We start from the raw sequence: 21,512 nt of genomic DNA on the forward strand, positions 1-21,512 counted from the left end.
CACACACACACACACACAGGGTGATACAGCAGCATCACCATGACCACTAATGTTACTATCCTACACGGCCGGGACATGAAATGTTGCAGAGAGGGAACCTAAAGATCGCTAATCGCCTTCTTGACAGATTGGACATTTTCCTATATCAGCCTCTTAATGTCTGTGCTGTCTGATATTTGTCTCTATAGAGTGCAACTATTGCAACTATATGCTATAAATGTGTTTATTCACCTGAATTGTCAAGATGCAGGTTAAAACAGTTTCCTATCTGTTGTCTATTAAAGACAGACAACTTAGCAAGTGTTCACTTCTACCAACCAGTCGTCACACATTTAATTCGTCATTAAATTATTCCATCTGGGTTCCACTGTCCAAATTATGGTGAAATATTATGTTATTCATAATTCTGTAAGTACACACCGTTAGGTGCCCAGGTGATCCTGTTAATAAACCCGGTTTGTCAAGAGAACGGCACTCACAGTGAGGAGTCTTTGGACGTTCCTCTCTACATCCTCCAGAGTCCTAGGTCTTCTTCCGTGTTTCCTAATTTGTTATCAGGGCCGTGCAGAGACCACTAAAGGGGCAGGTGCCCCCAAAAAAAGGGCACATCTAACAGCGTTCTAGGACAGAATATTAACAAAGCCTCTCAGCTTTCAAAGTTTAATAAACAATGATAAATTACAAAATTGTGAGATATACAATCAAAGCTAAGGTAAAATCTCTATATAAAGCATACAACTATGCCTATGTAAGATATTTTATTAGTAATTTCTTTCTGCATGTCTATTTTGTTATAGGAAAGTATTGCAATATTCAAACCCACAATTTAGCAAGATGTGTAAATCAGAGCTGGACCACCAGACATATCTGGTGGTTACATCTTTACAAAATTACACTATTAAAAATATAAACAAGGGCACAATGCAACCTTTTAGTGTACTGTAATCTATAAAAAAGAGCTGCCTGTTTGCTTCACTTGCAGTGGAGATGAAGATGGTCCATTCAGGAAAGCAGAACTGCATCAAACTTTAATGTAGAACTGCAGAAAAAAGAAAAAAACTAAAGCAAAAATTTAATTGTTAATGCATGTCACCATGAAAAAAACCTTTTTGAAAATTAAAATCACACATTTTTGTTTCATGAAGTGAAAAAAATCATTTGCCAAAACTTATTTGCGCATGTCAGAAATCTTTTCTTGCTATTCTAAGTTTTTGTTTGTGACTCAAAGTTTTGCTTGTGATTCTCTCATGACGTCTGGGGCAGGGTCTAAAATCGCAACAAAAGATTTCTGATGTGTGCAAATAAAAGTTTATGTTTGGCAAATAACTTTTTAAGTTCACGAGATAAAAATTAGTTATTTAATTTTAAAAAAGTTTTTTAAACAAAACCTTTTGTTTAAAAAGAGAAATCATTACAATTCCAAAAGTTTTGATGACAATTTTATTTTACTTAACTGAGGTTAGTTTTTTTATTTCATTGAATAATTGGGGGGAAAAAATTACTTAATACTCTGCGAACCAGACCCTAAACTTACTTAATCATTTTTTCCCCTTCATTAATGTCACTTTTATTACATTCATTATATCTATCATGGTAATTCAGGGTGAGTTATTTTTAATTCTAAATTAATATCCTTGTTGGACTTTTATTTAAGTGCTATTCTCCTTCAAGATACATTTACCTAAAGCTAGGATAAATGCAATGTACATTATGCAGCAAAGGAAATTAGAAGATTGGACATATATCCATTATGGAGATGATCGGTTTTGGACGGACGATGTGCCCTTATTGCATAATAAATACTAAAGAATGACTGATATCATTAACGATACAGGGGAGAAGCTTTTTAGTTATCTAGCTTTGCTAGCAAAGTCGTTAGCTAGCAGCTAGCTCATAGCACATCAACAACAGCCTAATGTCTGTATGATAAAAATAGTGAATCGATAGATAAGAACAGTTTCTCCTCACCTGGCTGTCTCCTCCCGCTCAGTAGTTCTTCAGAGAAAGGCAGACGCAGAGGCCTGTCAGTGTCTGTTGTATTTCATTACCTCTCTGCTTAAACCGCGACTCCGAGCTGAAGCAGAAACGATACTTCAACGTTTTCCGTCATCTGACAAGTAGCAAGTTACTCCACTTTATTCACCAAAAACGTTTTTTTTTTATTCACCAAAAACTGTTCTGTAATCTGGAACGTTCGCTACGTTTAGCTCCAGTTAGCCGCCTTATCGCACTGCGCGAGAGGCAACTGCGTCATGCGTCACGGGCAAAAGGTCAAAGGTAACAAGGTGACCGGCTTATTATGTTGTACAAAAAAAACCCAACAAAAAAACTAATAATTTTAGTACATGTTATTATGTGTCAGAAGAGGGCTTAGAAAATAAAAATACCCAAGAAAAAATAAATAAATAAACATTGACCAAAAGGGCACTTGGGGGCCAAGGAGCAAAAGGGGCAGGTGCTCAAGCACCACTTGCTCCCCCCTCTGCAGAAAACAAGTTATCACTTGTTTTCTGAAGGATTTAGCGTCAAGGACTGACTAAAAACCATGGAAGAAGGTTGATTTTCTGTTTTGTGAACCCTTTTTGTGCTGACTCGGCCAGATGTTTTGAATCATTTTCCCGTCGATAACCCATTTACAGTTTACAAGTTTACAAATAAAAACTTTACTTGATTTTTATTGTAAGTCAACTGGTATATCATTAAGTCCGTGATTCCATACAGTCCAAAAAGGTTCTCAGGTCCGTTTGAGCAGGAACGCGCCCACAGCATCATAAACCCTACACCATACTCAACATCAAGAAAAAGGGACATTTTGTTAATTTTTTTTCTTTGTGGCAAAAAACAAAACTTGATTTTATCTCATCTGATCAAAGCATGGGGGTTCTGTTGGAGTCCTGCCTGAGTTCAGAAAACTCCACGTTTATGTGCAATGGCAGGAAAGAAAATGCAAATTTAGAGGTTGTTTTTGAAACCATAGTTTCCTGTAGATCTCTAATGGTGAGCTTTTGGTTCTTCCCTCTTTGCTTGCTGTGAATTGGTGGCCAGATAAGCCCATGTCCTTGTCCAGCCTCGTTTGTCAACAGATCCAATGGTTTTTAAAATTTTAATGGTTGTTCTGATTGTAGATGTGAAAGAAATTAAGTGAGTAGCTGTTTTCCTTTTTGGCTAAATATACTTTCTGGAAATTGTAAGGGAAGTCGCAAAGAGTGGACATAGATTTCATTTTTTCAAAAACTATAACATCCCAGTGTCTCCAATCTCCGCCCACTCCCTTAATAAGCAATGAGCAATTGTTGCCATATTTAACAAAGTGCAAACAATTATATGCCTGAGCGGCATGGTTCTGAGCTGAAAGTACTTAAAATGTCTACAGTTGTGGTAAGGATGCGTGTTTTCATGCTAACCTTTGGAAACATTTTTTTGAATTACTCTCAAAGGCGAAAACAGGTTCTGCTGTCTTCATTGTTCTGAAATTAAAGCTTTTGTTTAGACATCTGAGTAAAGGCTTGTTAAGTAATTTACCTGTCAGAATAAAACTGAATCAAATTCTAACTTCTGTTAAATGTTTCCTATCTGAAAGATTTGCGCTTGGATGTAAAAAAAAAAAAAAAAAGCCTTTTAGAAGTTAATCCAGTTACTGAACAGCTTTTCCTCTGTCACTAGGCTGAGAAAAACACCTCCCAGACAGGAAATGGATTCATAATTGTTATCAAAAAGCTAAAAAATGTTACTGCACATCAGGGCAATTGTTATTTATATTTTGTGACATTAGATGGCATAGCAAGTTGTTATTGTGAACAAAATCTGAACCTCTGCCTCATTTTCCTGTCAGTTGGTGGTAATGTCTAAAATTTGCTTGTTTCCCTTACTTGTTTTTCGTAAAACCTTATAAATAATTAGCATGCCCCACAACCTAAAACCACCAACAGTTTGAATTACAGGAAGAGACAGGATCCACAAGATTAAGCTTTTCATAATTTTACTTTGTCTATTATCTTTTCGAATGTAGTTAATCAAATAATCTGTTCATTCTGCTCAGACAGAAATTTGACAGAAACAATGACAAATGTTGTTTATTTCCAAACTAAAAAAAAAACCCTCTGGAAAATAGTAAATAGTTTAAAATGAAAAAAAAATTTTGGCCCCTCCTGGGTCATAACTTCAACTGAAAGTGAGAAATAGGAAATGTCATATATGGCAATTTATTCTGTCAAAGCAGACCTTGATGAAATCAGCAGAACTCATCAAAATGTAAAAACTGATCAGACATTTGATTATCTACAAATCCCACATCCACAAATATTTCATATTCACACCATGCAAGCTAACATGTTGGCATGCAAATTTCTGCTTGTGCACATATGATATATAAAGTTGTGTGCTCTTCGAACAAGTCAAGAAATTCAACAGTAAAAACCTATGAGGGAAAAATGTACGTACAGCTTCTATCAACATTAAAACAAATGTTTTGTAATATTAGTACTATTATAAAATCATTTATTTTTAAGACTATTGTCTGAAATGAAGGTGAGTGAATTACTCAGCAGAATAAAAGCCCCCACCTTCCACTTCCACACCAGAAATCCTCATTTCCACAAATGGTTTTAGTTGTACTTTAATCCTTTAAAGACTGTTATTAGAAAAAGACATATATTCTTGGATGCTTTATACAAAATATTTAAAGGAGTAGGTGGAGAAGGCATCTTGCAATCAAAACGCTGCGGGTAACATTTCAGCGATAAATGTATACTTACCCCTGAAAAGGCTAAAGTTAGCAGCTAGTTAGCAGTAGCCTCGACCGCCTCGAGTCGCAGAACAGAGCGAAGATGTTTGCCTGCATCTCAGAATAATCTTGCCAGAAAAATAAACTGGAATGAACAAGATTAAATAGTCCTGCCACAACAAAAGTTAAGATCTGTCACTATTAAGGTCAACTTACTTTTTCTTAATGAATTTGAGACATTTTAAGGCCTTATTTTTACATTTAAGAATTTTTAAGTATGCACAGATACACTGTGAAAAAGTAAGTCCAAAATGTTTATTTAATACAGCAGACTTGGGGGGTCTGCTGTATTAAATTAGTGCTACCTTTGTTAAGAAGGTAGAAGTATCGCAAACACGTAGATTTCAAAAGTGATACGGCTGGCATCAAAAGGTGAATGTGGCATTTCTGAGCACAGTCTGATGACCACAGAGTAGGAAAATGTCCGGACCTAAGGCACTGTGCTGCTTAAAATGAATGAAACCCTAAACAAGCCAGAAGCAACGGGAAAATCATTTGATCGCTGCCGTTTACACTTTAATAAACAGCCATTTGAAGTTTGACTGGCAGTGTGCCTGAGAGTTCAATAGAAACTGCCCCTGAAATGACCGAAAGCAACCCTGGAGGTGATCAAACCATCCATCTGAGAGAAACCACCGGCCTACACACATCCCCGCTCCAATAATAGAACATTAATTTCCCAATTTATTTTGTCTCTAGTTGCCGGCCCGCCAGTCCTTCAGGTGTTTTCACTCAGATTCAGGCTTCTCAGGCTCTCTGTGAACTGGTAATTAGTTTCTCCTGGCTTTCTGTTTCACTGCCTTTAGTGTGTGCGTGCACGCGTGTGCGTGCGTGTGTATGTGTGAGTCACATCCAGACAGAAATCAATTTCAGGCGGAGATCTATCAGCTTTTGTAGCCAGCGATCCAATCATCAAATAATGCATCTGATATCACGCTGTCGAGGTGGTCTGTTCAGGGGAATGATTCACTTTCTCTTTCTTTCTCTCCGTCTTTCTTCCTCTCTCCTCTATCTCTGCGATTCAGCTCTACACCCCCCCCGCCCCCCCAACACACACACACACACACTCGCAGTATCTCACACAATCTGTTTCACACACATTCCATGGAATGAGGTGATGGATAGTATTAGGAAACACGACTTCACCCGAGGATTATCAGGGGGAAAAAAAAACAAACCTTCCTTCAGTCTCTTTTATTCTGTTAGATATCATCAGCTTAAGATGTTTACAGCACACCAGGAGATATTTTCAGACAAGAGGCTGTGATTTATTCACTTTGTCTACCTCTGATTCAGTGAGTGACTGCAGCAATACATCCAATGTGCCAACAGGTAGAGAAACCAACAGGGATACAGAGAGCAGGAGCTGTACATCACTGGAAACTCTTCTAGCTGCAACATGTTGTCTTGTGTTTTCTATCTTCAGGAGATGAATATAAGTAACATGAAGCTCAAAAAAAGTCAATTTTATATAATACTCCCCATTGAATTTTCTTTATTTGCTCTCCAGTTCTGAGACGTTCAAGCGAGGGCTTGGTGATGTGCTCTGGATCGTCGGCCTGCTGTATGACTCAAGTGTGCTTGAGTTTAAGGTCACAAGCTGCCAGCTGGACATTTCCCTGCCAGCATGTCTAGGTGGGGCCCATAAGGGGAAAAGGAGGGCAGACCAGATGGGTCCCATATGGGTTTGTCCATGGGTTCCACAGTGGCCCCACATGGGTTTGCCCATGTAGGGCCACAGCCCACATGGGCCCTACATGGTGGTGGGCCCACATGGGTTTGCCCATTTAGGTGCCCCTACATGGTCAAACCCATGTGGAACCCATATGTCTGCCCTCCTTTCCCCCATATGGGGCCCACCCAGGCATGCTGGCAGCAAGTCATCCAGGGTAAAGCAGCACAGCAGAATGAAAATCATCAGGGTGGAATATTTCAGTCCAGGTAAGACCAATAATTTACATCTGCACAATCCTAAAATTAAGAAGCTAACAAAAAAACAAAATCTTTTGTGTTTCTTAAACCTTTAAACTTGGTTTTAAAGAAAAGCAGTTAAGCTTTGATCACATTTTATATTGTTTAGTGCAGATAAAAAACCTAATTGCAGGAAATTTTTAGCCATTTGTGGTATGTTCACAGGGTTAACCAATTGTTGGAATCTTGCCTGTCACTCGGTTTATGTTTTATTTTTTTATTTTATTTTGTCCTCCAATTACCCAAAACGCACCCACACGAATCCTTTAAATGGTGAGGAAGGCTCCGAAACCAACCGTTGTCAGTCGGTCCGCTCAAAAACCACTTCCTTTCATATTTCAAATAAGAGTCTCAAACATAGATACACCACAGCACACACCTTTGTGTCTGGGGCTCATTATAATAGCTTACATTTACTTCACCAGCCCAAATAAGAAAAAAAGAAACGTTGACAGCAACCGGATAACGCAGAGCCATTACACCCAAACCCTGCAGTCGCCTCGATATCACCAGCTAACTGCCCATTCGAACTCCAAAGACGGCTTATTAAAACCTGCTCCTGCTGAACGTCTGCATCCTTTCCATGGAATGTGGCCATTGGGATGACAATTAGGTTGATTTTGTCTTTGCCAGACCTCCATATTATGTATAAAACATTCTTGCAAATGAGAGAACTGCCCTTGGGCTAGAGGTGCTGAACTTTGAATCTTTATTGCAAAGGACTGCATTAATCCTCTCAACTTTGTTAGCCTACAGCCAGTGCAGTCTTTTACCAAGAAATGGAAGAAACTGATGACTCCGCGTTTCATGCATACAAACTTCAGCATTGGATCAAATAGTGGTTTAAAGTGTCTGCGGCCTCTAAAGAGGAATAAAGACAGGTTAGCATCTGCGTACGAGAGCTTGATAAGTATTGGCGTCTTGGATGTGTCAGACCACACAAATCTTTCAAATCTTTAGAATTGAAACAAAAAAGTGAGAAGTTGATAAACATCTTTTAAAAGAGCTTAGACTTTATCAGACAGCAGAGAGACAGACCGGTGACAAAGCGAGTAAAGTACTTTTCTAAAATCTTTCCTTACTTTCATGTCTGCAGGAGTTATGAAAGTAATGCGCTTGGTTCTCTGAAGGTCTTCCAGACCTTTTCAGGTCACACTGCTGCAGCTCAACGCATTCAGGGATCTAAGACATGGGGATGACAACTTGCAGACGTTAAAACTGAGCATCAGAGTTGGGAAGAAGAGGAGTTCATGTAACTTTGAACGTGGCGTGGCTGTTGCTGTCAGACAGGCCGGTCTGCTGATTTCAGACTCGTCTGATCTGCAGAGATTATTCAGGCACGGCCATCTCTGCGGTTTGCAGAGACTGGTCCGAACAAGAGACAATGTCCGGCGAGCGGTTAGTGGAAACGCCTTGTTGATGACGGAGGTCAGAGGAGAATGGATTTGATGTTACGGAAAGGGCAACAGCAGCTATAGGTGAATATCATATTTGTTGAGAACAGAAAATTGAAGCAACAATTCAAACAGAAATCATTCAGACTTCTAAAGTCGTAGGATGAACTAGCAGTAGGCAATATGGACTCAAAGTTTTATTATTTATGCAATGTTTTGTGGTGCTGTTGTGATTACAATAAAACTGACTGTAAGAACTATTTATTTCTTCTTGTTTAGGTAACTGTACTGCATGACACACCAATCACAACCCCACAAACACAAATTCTGCTCTTGGGAAAAAAAATAAAAAATTCCTTCTTTAGGACACCAGCCACATAAAGAAGTCTGATTTGTATCACTAAGCGGCACATAGTAACTGCATTTAAACATATTTTCTAATTTATTGATATTGAACAATCAGCGGAGGAAATAGTAAAACTAACGATACAGACAGTTTTTGTTCTTTTTAAATATCATTAATTGGAATTTATTCTCATCATGATAAGTAATTTATCACAATGAATGATAAACGATATGAAACTTGCCCATCCCTCAGATGAAACGGGTAAAATAGATACATCTGCAAAACTTTATGAAGAGAACAGTTAGAGATTTGATCTTTTGAGGCTCATTTCCCCCATTTTTTTAGCTTAACTAATAAAGGTAACGGTTTTAAAGACAGAAAATAGCATCTCAGGACCAGTAAGTTGGTTTTCAAAGAACCATGGGGTGAACTCAATAGAGTCCTCCTCTCTGGTCTTGTGTTATTTCACTTACTTCTCAAAGCTAAGTTCCAGATATTGTTAATTTGCTGTAAAAATATATTTTTTATATCGCTAAACCATCTCCAGCTTTTGGTTTTTATCACTCTGAGGATCCTTCTTCCTCTTTCGCTCCCCGTTTTTAAGTCCCAGCGGGTCAGTATGCATTCAGCTTAAAATCTCCCGCACAGAATTTTAAACATGCATAGTTCTGTGTAACCACTCTACAATTTGTTCCCAAGTACTTCAGCGTCTAGCACGTTTCCCTCTGAGAGTGTTAACAGGTTTTCTTTTCGCTCCACTTGAGTGCGTTTGCATTTGACGATGTGTGTAAATTTGCGTGTATACCGAGGACTGCAGCAAGAAGTGTGTGTGTGTGCGTTTCTAAGTGCCATACACCTGCAGCTTGCAATCATGTGTGCATTTTCATGTAAATGCATGCTTTGGGTGTAGCCAAGCAGCAACTGTGTATTAACCAGCTGTACTCACTGTTGTGCTTTAGTGCGCGTGTGTGTGTGTAATTTTTTTGAGGGTAAACCATTGATGTCATAATGCACAGAAGCAGACAGCCTCTCCCAGTGTGATGCCAAGACAAACGCTCCAAATATCTCTATTTGCCATCAGTTCACCCCACACACACACACACTTTACAATGAGCATATGGCAGCCCCCCTCCACACACACACACTCCTCCTTTTCTTCAAATTTTACCAAGTGTGATGCTCAACACACGCAAACACATTACCACGTCTCTCATTCACTTCACCGCCCATCCCGACATCATGCATCTCTCTCCTACAATTATCTGTCGATCCCAGTGAATTATCATTCACTCATTTAGCCCCATCACTCCTCCTCTCGCTTCATTTGCCGCCTCTCGCTCCGTCTCTCCTTCAGGAGAAAGGTCAGCTCTCACCAGGAGACTCACTGGCCTGTCAGAAAGACAGAGAGGAGAAGGAGGAGGAGGAGAAGGGAGGGAGGGAGGAAGAGGTGGAATGATGGAGCGCAGTCTGCTCTCGGCCGGCTAAATTTACTCACCAGCGGCGCGCAATTTCAGGTCATATTCATGGAGATCTCCTGCCATCCTGGAACGTCCACACAATGGGAAAATGGCTTCTGTTTTGCATCCTGTTTTGATTGAAGCGCTGTGCTGCAGAGCCAAAGCAGGGATGGTTAGAGAGACAGATGGAGTCCAGGTCCTGATAAACACCTGCTCAAATAGGAGGCAAAGATTTTCATGCTCAAGCATTTCTTTTCATCCTGCTTGAGAGAATATGCAGTGCCTGAATATTTTTTATTTATTTTTTCACATTTTGTGATTGTACAGCTGAACATTTTCAAGCTTTTGTGTTGGGATTTAATGTGATAGTGGCACATAAACAGTGAAGGGGAAATGATAAAGGATTTTTAAAATATGGTGCCTATTTTATTAAATATTGTATAAAAGCATTTTTAATCTTTTACCCCTGGACTGTTGAGTGGACTAGTCAAAGATTATCCGTGCCAAGAGAAGTTGTCAACAAAGTACCAACAATTACTTGGTTAAAAGACAACTCAAATGTTACTTAAGTCATCCTTTTTCAGAAATGATGTTATCTGACAGTCACATTTATAAAATCTGATTTATCATGATTTCCTAATAATAAGATAAAAAAAATTAATTAGTGTGAATAACTTCTTTATTATTTAAATTAGGGCAGAAAAACACCTGCAAAAAAAAACTTTACCTGTTTTTGTTTTTACAACCAAAAGTATCAGAAACCAACATCTAAAGACAGACAAACCTCACTGGGAAGATCAACAAGACTCTCCTCTGACAGGGTTTAGTCTCAAAACTCATAGATCCAAACATTAACAGTAGGTAACATATAGCGAGTCCTGCTTCCAGTAACGAGATCAGCTGTATACACCATTTTAACTTGCTGTCCAAATGGCACAGAAAGCTCTGCAGACAGAAAGTATCATTAGGACCAAGCAGCTTGTGTAGATACAGCTTGTGCCATACGTCTGTGTGGGTGTCTGTCTCCATCTGATGCTTGCTTGGTGCTTGTTCTTGACTCGGAGGAGCGACTAAAGTGGATAGAATAACCAAATATTGCATTCAAGTAAGAGTGCAATACTTGAATGTATTGCACTCTTACTTGCAATACATGAAATATTATTATTTTGAAAATATTATATTCAAAATAATAATATATTATTTTGAATATATTCAAAATAATATAATTCAAGGAACAGTAAAAATACCTACAAAAGCACTTTTATTTCAAAATGTTAGCTCAGTAGAGGTAACTTAATGTGATATAATTCTCCTCTACTCTGGAGAAAATCCAATTAAAAAAGCTTCTTTCAGAAGTCAGTGTATTAGTAAATAGATTTTATGAACATGTCATTTAATTTCAGTGCAAATATGAAGGTCATAGGGGTTTTATATAGATGACCAAGGAACACACAACACGGTCAAGGTTAAAGATTATGAGAATTTTATTGCATGTTTAGGTTATGAAAAATGTAGAATCCATAAATGGATCTGTAAACCCACCAAGACATTGGAATCTTATGAAATAAAAGATTGGCCAAGTGTTGGGTTGATCAGAGAAGTAGCAAAGAGTCACTTGGTAACTTAAGAGGAGGTGTCGTGGTCCACAGCTCAGATGAGACAATTTGTTAGGAGAACAACTATTGTCAGTGAACTCCACACACCTGACCTTCAAATAAGGAGAAAGTAATGGTTGTAGGAAGAAGAAGTTCTGGTCAGACGAGACCAGAAGTGAACTTTCCAACCTGCATGTAAAGCAGTTTGTGTGTCAGAAAGCCAACACCGTATATACCCTAAACACATTTTATTTCTAATACAACCTCATTTATCATGTTTGTGAGGAAGCCCACGGTTTTACTTTTTAAAGGATTCATTTTGTTTCTAAAGAATCCCATGAGGTCATCGGTGCTGAGGGATGAGCGAATGGACCGCTCCATGAAGCTGTGGCTCTGTGTAAGTTAAAAGAAAGATTGTTCTTGTTCACCTTGATTAACCATGACAAATACTCTGTTCTAGCTTGGCGAAAGGTCGTTTTATACAACAATAGACCATTTTTTCTGATGAAGTAGGTCTGCTCCAAATGTGAGTCCCTTTTTTTTCTCTCAAATATCTTACTTGAAGCTACGCAGCTCTAAATTCAACCAGGAATCAGCCTCTTCAAACTAATTAACTTCTCTTCTAGCTTCTGCTTCACACATTGTAGTAGCAAATCTGACAAGAAAATTAATTTGTAAACAAATGGAAAGTTGTGTTATTTTTTTACTCATTTCGTCTAGAACAATGTAAAAATGTCCTCCCACATTTCACAATTAATTTTTGTATGTTCCAGTCCAGCAAATAAAATGCCAATAAAATAACACTGAATTATGTGATTGCTCAGAGACAAAAGGTGAAAATGTTCATTGTGAGAATCATGATGTAGATTCAAATCTGATTGGTTTTCTTTCCACAAACCCTTGGCAAGATTCACAAGAGAAAAGTAAAGAAATCATCAAAATTAGACAGATAATTCCTGCATTATGATAAATAAAAAACACATAAGAGAATGCACATGCAGAATTCAATACCATCTGAGCAGTTGGGAGTTGTGGTGGTTTTACTGAAAGCCTCTGCTATGAACAGGGGGGTATTAACTCCCCTCTTTGAAAAAGAGATAAGTCAAGGAAACAAATCATCAACCTTCTGGTCCAAGGCCACTCTTCTGGTGTCTAAGCAATAGCTGCCCTCAGGCTTTAATGACTTCATGAATGTCTCAGTATTGATTTTTGGACTTTACGTTGGCGATGTGCGGACCAGAAAAATCCCAGATTTCCAAGACGTATGTGAGATAGCTCCTGTTTGTGGACAATGGGAGGGGTAATCAGACAAAATAGCAAGGGGCTGCTCCAGAAGGACAAATTAAATTACATCTTGTGAAAAATCTTTGCTTTTTTCTTTCAAGATGGACTAACGAACATAAACTTTTTCCCCTGACAAGGTGTAGGTCGGTATGAGTTGGAGGATTCCCTCCAAGCCCTTGATAATTTAGTTAATTCTAGTTTTAATGTGCTGCATTAGTTGCAATAAATGGATGGAAAAAGAAATAACCATCCATTGATGTTTTCTTTATTGTCCTTAAATGGGCTTAAAGTCATCCACTCTAATTAGGCTGGACAGTGACTTCACAGGAAAAAGCCATTTTCACCAAGTCTTGCGTGTATAAAGGAACATTGTTTGCCATAAAACACCACGAGTGGAGACTATAGTTGCTCTGATTCAGTAACATATAGGGAACTAATTTCAGCAGCAGCAAAGTAGTAATTTATTTGTGAATGAAAATATTCCTCTCCAGCTAGGCAAGGACAAAAGGTTCTCGCATTATAACAACCTTATTGATGTTACAGCTAAAATAATGTAAAGCAATGAATGTCGCAGCTCCAAAAGTATTGTTTTATATTATTATTTAATAATTATGGTTATTTGGATGGACAGACTTGAAAGTGCAAACAGCAGCATTCAAATAAAAATAACATAACTGTTGTTAATTTATTTAAGAATGTATCTGCAACAAGATTTTTTTTTTTATTATTTTCAATTCAATTAAAAAAAACATGAGACACTTGTGAAGGAAATGTCCTACTATTTATTAATTTGTTTTTAAGTGTTCAGTATAGGACCTATAAGAATTGTTATCCACAACTAAATACAAATACATTCGTAAAAAAAAAAAAAGAAAAATCCATTGGAGTTTGTCAACTTGACATAAGAGCTCATATAACAGCACCATTTGTTTTCATTTACGTAGTTGTTCTTCATTTGGTACCGATTTCAGGTGAATCAATGCGACAGAGTAACGTCAAACGCAACCAACAGATCCCAGGGCAAGTATATTTGGAGAGTGGTAAATAATAAATATGTCAAAAGCAAAGACATGGAGAAATGCATCAGACCAAAAATTTTGAATTTAATTTACAGAAGATTTTGGGATTAACACACAGCCTTGAGGAACACCTTTTATGACATCCAAGTAATAGTGAGAACGACCACAAAGCTGAACACAGTGCACATGACCAGAAAGATAAGAAAAATCTGATTAACACCAGAGTCAGAATCACAAAGCTTTATTGCCAAATATAATTTTTTTCACCATCTCTGAAGCCTCCAGGAATTACGTGCACCCAGCATGCAACATGGTCTGCCAAGAGCAACAGAAAAAAGTGAATATAAAACATGCATACCGTCTGCTCAGTAGGAGACCAGGGTTGAGTTGGGGTTGGTGTGCCACGGAGTAAACAGCAGGGTAGGGTTTAATTGTGAAAACACATATGCTGCAGTGTTACTGCATTTTCTTTGAAGAATTATATTTGTGCAACTCTTAGATGAGACTATTTAGATCGAATGAATTATGTTATCCATGTGATGCTACATTTGGTAAATGTTCTTTAAAAAGCCATAACAGATTTTTAATAAACCAAACATAATTAACCTTTTCCCATTCAGTATTCTGATAGTTTTTTTGATGACAAATTATGTAAACAGGTAACACCTCAGCAGCCTCTCTGTATAAAACTCACCTTAAACTGACTGTGAAATGCAGAACACACGAATACATCTTTCCGGTTCATATTTTTCAAACGTTGGACAGATGCACTCATCACACTGCTCATATCCCATCCTACAGTAACCATAAGCTGCTTCCTCAGATGCACAGAGCAAACTCAGTTAATAAGGTGGAAGCAAACCAAAAGTGTTCATATTTTAGACTGCGCAAAGAAGAAAGTTTCAAACAGCCACAAAAGAAACATGCAAATTCTCCAAAGGAATACCTGAAGCCGAGGTCTGAAGCGGGGAACTTCTTGCTGTGAGGTGATAGCACTAATCACCGCACCACCCCACAGGTGGGATATGTATTTCCACCAAAGCCCCTGTTCTCTCCCAGCAGCTTTGGACAGAGACGTCTCTGTGTGCCAGCATTAATTACTCCAGACTCTAAACTCTCCTTGTGGCGCTGCTGTAGAAGCGGCTTTGATGTCCGTGGAGTTCATCTCCAACCACGGAGCCTCTGCTACCCGTCCTCGTGTGAATTAGCTCAAAGGAGCTCCAGGATCTATTACGAAGAAGCCAAGACAGGTCGCTGCGGTAATTGTTCTTTGCGTAGGCTGCTCTTCTTTCGCTGTTGCAGGATTTCTGTTTGGTAGTCTGATGGTACAAACACAAGGAAATGCATAAATATGATGTGGAAGAGACATTACTGATTTTTTTTCAAAAGCTTTCTACAAAAAATAAAAATCTGAAAGTGTGACATGCACATACACTGTTCCTATTTTACTCTAAAAATAAATAAATAAATAAAAAATACAGTCAACCTGAGAACAGTTCAGTCTCAGTAGAAATCAAACTGCAAGGGCTTTAGATGTTTGTTAGAGGACATTTGAAGATCTCACAAAGAGATTCTAATCAAATAAGAAATCAAATAAGTTTTAAAGTGTATGACAAACCAAACCATGGCAGTCTGCCTAAGCTGCAGCCAAGAGTTGCATTATATATGGAGGAGCTTCAGAGGTGTTGAAGAACTGCTAGTCATGTACGTGGATATTTTGATCCTCTTGGACAAGTGTCAAAAAGTGACTCTTGTCACTTGTTGAGAGAAAGCCAAAAGGCTTACTTGATATTTTCCACATTAGACGTATGAAGGACATCTTTTGGTCAGGTGAGGCTAAAATCGACCTTTATAACTGCTCTTCTGACTGTATGGTTAAAAAAAACCATTATGATCAATGGAAGACATGTTTTGAACTTCCTCAGTCTCTCCCTGCTCTTTGGTCTGTCCTGCTCTGCACCCATAAAGCTTTTTGTGGTTGTATTTCAGGTATTATTTGAGCTTTGGAGATATTAATTAACTGCTCCCAGCTGTAAAAAAAATTATACCTTGTTGCCTTGGTTACACATGACAGCAACAGTTTAAAAGTTAAAAAGTAAGAGCGAAAATCCTTCCAGCTGCACGCAGCATCCAAAACCAGAAGGAATTACTGTCCAAACGTATATCGCCTCATCCAAAGACAAAAATGACCTACAAACATCAACAAAAAGCATAAATCTGAACTAACTTAGTGCAACTGCAAGATGCTGCCACCTCAAGCTTTAGTTGCTTAATAATGTAATGCAGGGTCCCATTTACTCTGAACTCCCGACCAGACAGATAACTCTGCCGCTACAGAGTGTGCTAAAATGTGACTGCAGCAGTTCAGTGTTGTACTAACAGAAATCAGAGGCTAACCTGTTGCTTATGCAGCCAAACCGCATGTCTCAGTGAAAACCTCTTCATGTCTTAGCTGTGACTCTAAGTCTTACTTAATATGGGCAGCTCTGTGAATATGAGCAGCTTTTATCTCCAGCAGTCACCTGGATCCAAATTTTAACCCACTAATCTGAATGAACGCCCCTGACCCTTCTGCCTTGACGTTAACAAAAACCAACAGCGTGCTGCTACAAGTATTCAACCTTATTCCTGATGGTTTGTTCCTGTGTGTGTTTGTTACATAGTGAGAAGAACATGACCGATTTAATTGAAGCATTTTAAGTGCTCTTGAGGATTCAGTATTATACATGCAGTGGATTTAAACGCCTGGCATGTTTGGATCAGATGGTTATTTATACTGAAGACTTACTTTCACTTCTGGTCTGACTTACATCTGTATCTTTACATCAACACTGTGTCAATGTTAGGACTTTAAATTGACACGTCTATATTAATATCAGCATCCATCTGGTTCGTCCTCTGGTATAATTTCCTGAAGGTGCCAGTCATCAGATCATTCGGGAAGAAGACAGTCACAATAAACGGGTTGAGGTATGAAATGGGCAGAAATAAAAACAAATGCCCTTGTGAAGATGCTGGCTACTTTGAAACAAGATTTGTGCCCACATGGGCTGAAGAGAAGGAAAAAGGAAGGAAGGAAAAATCCATAACTCCAAAAGAAACAAAATGAGCCACATCACAGTTTGCAAATGCATGAAGGGACGAAGGCCAGGTAAAATTATTTATTATTTATTTTGTCACATTACTACCAAACACCACAACGCATTTGATTATGATTTTAAGTGATAGATCAACACAAAATAACACGCGTTTGCCAAATAGAATAAAAAGGATATAAAATATTCAGTGTTTTTAATACAAAGTGTGGATTGTGTTCCCCTTTACTCTGACGTCTATAAATAAAATCTTATACTGTGTGGGCCAAATATTTCCATACATAGAAAAAAATAAACATTTAAAATTTTTACGATCGTTTTTATTTGTGTGGGACTCTGTGTAATCGCTGCACGTCTTGCACCGCTTCGTGGTTGATCCGCAACATTTCCAGTTTTCCGAAACTTGCAAACAGGTTTTGCCACAGTGTCATGTGTGTGATGCTCGTTCCATGTTTTCTGTTAAAGTTTTGTGCAACCATGCGACTGCTTCCCAATCTAGCCATCAGTATCATTTCAATTCTTTGCTCTTTTGTCAAACACATCTTCTTGGGTATCTGAAACATAAAAGAAATATACATTTCACATTCTCCTATGTATGGAAAAGTATGGCCCACTCTGTAGAATTCAGTAAAGTAAAAAAAAAAAAGAAGTAAGAATAGATCCAACCTCATTGGCATTTTTTTTTGACCTCGCAAAAAAAAGGTTCACTTTCTATTTTTTTGTCTTAGAACAAAACCATCCTATTTGTCGACCAGTAGGCTGAATGTGCTCCAGAAGAAAGGCCATTCTTGGCCTGGAAAAGGGGGTTTCCACTCCACCATCACCTGATATTGTCCCAGACTGAGCAGCTGAAAGCTCATAAGTGAGTCCACGCTCTTTCTGAGTCGTACTCCCGTGGCCTTTTTAGAAATGCTATCTCGCAGGAGAATAAAACTATTCACGGTAAACTCATGCATTAGTTGCCTCTTCACTATTTGCTTTGATTCCCTGCAGTGACTGACAATACATCTCAATGGAAAGAAAATACAAAAGCTTCACGCGTCCACTGGAGTAACTAGAAAGTCGTTTTCTGTCGTTGTTTGGTAATATCCTTTTATTTATAACACGCCACTTCCCATTTCCACGTTACGCCCTCAACTTTTATTTTAGGGGACATAGCTTCCAGCGGAAGACATTCAGCTCTAAAGAGCTATTTTAGGTTGATGATGAAGGTGCGCCCCGTTTTTATGTCTGTATTTATAAAATCATGGAAAATTTTTCTGACTGCTAGTTTTGCTCACAATGCACAGAAGAAAGGAGAAGAAGAATGAAGGAGCGAATAAGACCTTGAGTTGGAGGGGGAATAAGAAGAATAAAAAGATGAATTTGCAGGTGGATTTGATTCCCTCAGACAACTCCAAGGAGACTGACACAGGCAGAATATTAATGAGAAAAGTCTCTGTGTAAAGCTGTGTGCAAGGTGGTGATGGAGTGGAGTGGAGCGGCGGCGGTGATGGAGAGGGGGGTAAGGAGAGCCAAAGATGGTGGAGAGACCCAGAGAGTGAAAGACAAAGACACCGGGCGAGAGAGGAACAGAGAAATGTCAATGAAAGAGAGGGAGAGAGGAGAACAGGGACACGGTGGAAGAGAAAGGATGAAGGAGAGGCGAAGAGCCTGAAAGAAAAACAGATGGAAGGCGGGAGAGACCGGTGAGCTAATGGCAGAAGACAATCAGAAAGAGACAAAAGGAAATGATAGATAAGAGGTAAAGAAATGGTGCCGACATTAAAGGGAAAGGAGAGGGAGGGAGAGAATAACAAGCAACAAGATGGTGAAGGTCGTGCAGGGAAAAGTTAGACACAATAGCATAAGTGCAAACGAAAAGACCACTTTTCAGCAACTTTTAAAGCTGATATGGCTGCACGTCTGACTGAGGGTGATGTCCTGCTGAAGCCTCACACCTTCTGAAACAAAGTTTCTTTCAGGACTACCCTGTGTTTTGCTACCTTTGTCTTCCCTTTAATTCTGACTAAATTCCTTGTTTGTACTAAAGAAAAACAACTCTGGAGCACAATGCTGCAAGAACCAAAGATGGTGGCTCTGGCTGTGTTAAACAGCAGGGACGGTGCGATGTGTGACTGCTAGCTGTCTCCGCCATGTACAACTCACAGTTCAGTTTACGTTTCATTTGAATCCGATCTGGCTTGTGGTAGACTTTAAAGTACAACTAGTTCCCGTTTAATTTTGCCTAAAACCGTCTCAGTGTTGGTCACTTTGGTTTAACGGTACTTTTTAAGTTGGATTCTGCTACTTGTTTAAAACTGTACTACGTTTTTAAGCGACATGATAAGAGGTTTCCATCCCTCAGTGCTTACTAATAAGACCATTGGCTGCACTATATTATATATTCTGCTAATAAAAGCAGCCATTTACACACATTTCAGATTTTTCTGTTTCATTTTCCAAGTATGCGATACCTTGAATCGGTCTGGCACAGTCAAAAAACCACAATACGCCATACTTCGCTTTGCAGTCGTAAAATGACCAAATGTGGAAAGCACAAAGAATGAGACGAGGAGGGAAAGACTGGAATAAAGAAGTTATTACTTCTGACGGAGAGACTAAAAGTGCCGGATTGGTCGGGTGGAAAGAAAAACTCTTGACAGAGGAGTAGAAAGCCATGCAGCGAGATGAGCTTTGGGGTTGTATGCAAGCGTAAAGGACGATCACGAAACAGGGCGAGGCTGACAGATCGACGGGAGGAAGCAGTTGGTCTGGGCATCAAGCCGGTCTCAGAGATCATTTGACAGGAGATGAAAAACGCAGGTGATGAGCAGCGCGGCAGCGCAGATGATCAGTCAGGAAAGATGAATGCAGATGAGGAGTGGCAGTGAGGAGATAAAAGAAACACCAAGGGAGGGAGAAAGAAAAAAAAAACAGCAGCGGAAGACTTAAATACCTGTGGTGTCACCTTTGTTGGTGCATGATGCCATCGCCCTGCAATAATATGAACACAGACTGCGTGGGCTGTTTCCAGTCACCTCGCTCCACTTTTACTATATATAGTACATCTGCATGTGCTTCTGTTTCTTGTTGTTTTTCAGCTAAAGGTTGAATTCTACACAGAAAGAAAAAAACAAAAAGAGACTCATAATTCACGTGAAAAATGAGGCGGATTTTGTGCCCAGGAAAAAAAAATGTCTCGAAACAACCGCTGTTGGAAAACTCCATGGGACTTTGATTCGCAGCTCTTTAACATGCTCCATTTCATTATCAATACCACATTATCGCATTTATTTCGAGGCACCGCAATAATTACCCAATGAAAAACTAATGACAGGAACATCATTTACAATTATAAGCTTGCGAGGATCTAGCGGCTGCATTATTAATTCTGTGATCGGGGGATGGATTTGGAGGGAGATGGGATTATTTCATGGAACAAAAGGCAATGATAATTCAGCTGCTCCGGGTTTGTAATTACTATGCTAAATGCTTGGAGGGAGTAACTGTGAAATGCCACTACTACAATTACTACTGCTGCTTAGAATATTGTCACATTCTTTACTGAGTGTTGTTAAAGATATAATGGATAAATACACTGACAAAAGCTGTGTATTTATAGTTTTTTTTCTTTTGATCCACACATAAAAGGAGTGTTAGAAAAAGATCCTGAACTATGGGTGATCCAAATATCTATGCAACTTCCATGCACCAAATTTAATTTTATTTTCCATACAAATATATACTACATACAATATTGGGACTTACCAGTTATCTGCTATAATGCCAATAATAATATTGGATAAAAATATTGGCCCGAATTTTCATACCGGTGCATCCCTACCCTGCAGATTCTTGCTTTCCTTGCACTCCAAATTTGTTTTCTTAAGTTGTTAGGAAAAAATAAAATTCTTTTTGAATTGTGTTCTCTCGTATTTGCAAAGTAACTGGAATTAAATCAGCGTTTAATGGCCTCTGCAACTCTTTTTTTTATTTGCAATGTATCTTCTAACTTTCAAAAACGTCGACACAAGGTAGCTACCAGTGTAGAAGCAGCAGAAGACCAAGAATCCAGGGAGAGGGAATAATAAAAAAGTAAGAAAAAATCAAATCAAATGTAAGTAGACGTATGTGACGTGACAAAGTAAGTGAAGTGGAATCAGACTTGTGTTGTCATGACATCGTACCGGCCTTGAACTGCTGATTCACCCCCAATATGTACAAGGCCTGTTCATTTTTTGACACATTCAGTGTCGTTTCTCCATCACACCATCAGACACGTGTGAAGGCTCTGTCAGTGTCAGCAGATATCAACCCAGCATGTGTCTATAAAGCTGATCGGTATGCAGGCGAATCGGGTTTTCAGCACATCTTAGCTACACTTTAACAAGGACAACCCTGTGACTCTCTGTGTGGATCACTATAAATGATTGGGAACATTTTTCATTTTAGGGTTTGTTTTTTTTTTGTGGTTGTTGTTCATCTCTCTTTTATAAGTGGTGAGTTCTTTGACCCAGAGGTCTGCAGAATCCATTCAGCAGCACTAATAAGATTTCAGAGATCCACGGTCATCAGTCTTAAAATGA

General features: G+C 38.8%; 1 long non-coding RNA gene across 2 annotated transcripts in view; it reads right to left on the bottom strand.

Moving 5' to 3' along the window:
- Nucleotides 1–21,512, bottom strand: part of LOC103467130 (uncharacterized) — a 36,884-nt gene that overhangs the window by 2,877 nt on the left and 12,495 nt on the right. The window contains exons 2-4 of one of the 2 annotated variants that reach the window (XR_001776753.1): nucleotides 14,796–15,168; nucleotides 9,990–10,101; nucleotides 8,743–9,883 (exon numbers count right to left, since the gene is read on the bottom strand). This is a non-coding gene — a long non-coding RNA (uncharacterized LOC103467130). Of the gene's footprint in view, nucleotides 1–8,742; nucleotides 9,884–9,989; nucleotides 10,102–14,795; nucleotides 15,169–21,512 lie in introns of those variants that run through there. The other variant, XR_001776752.1, reaches the window with a different exon arrangement.

The sequence above is a fragment of the Poecilia reticulata genome, linkage group LG7 (genome assembly GCF_000633615.1).
Source record: "Poecilia reticulata strain Guanapo linkage group LG7, Guppy_female_1.0+MT, whole genome shotgun sequence".
NCBI lineage: Eukaryota > Metazoa > Chordata > Actinopteri > Cyprinodontiformes > Poeciliidae > Poecilia > Poecilia reticulata.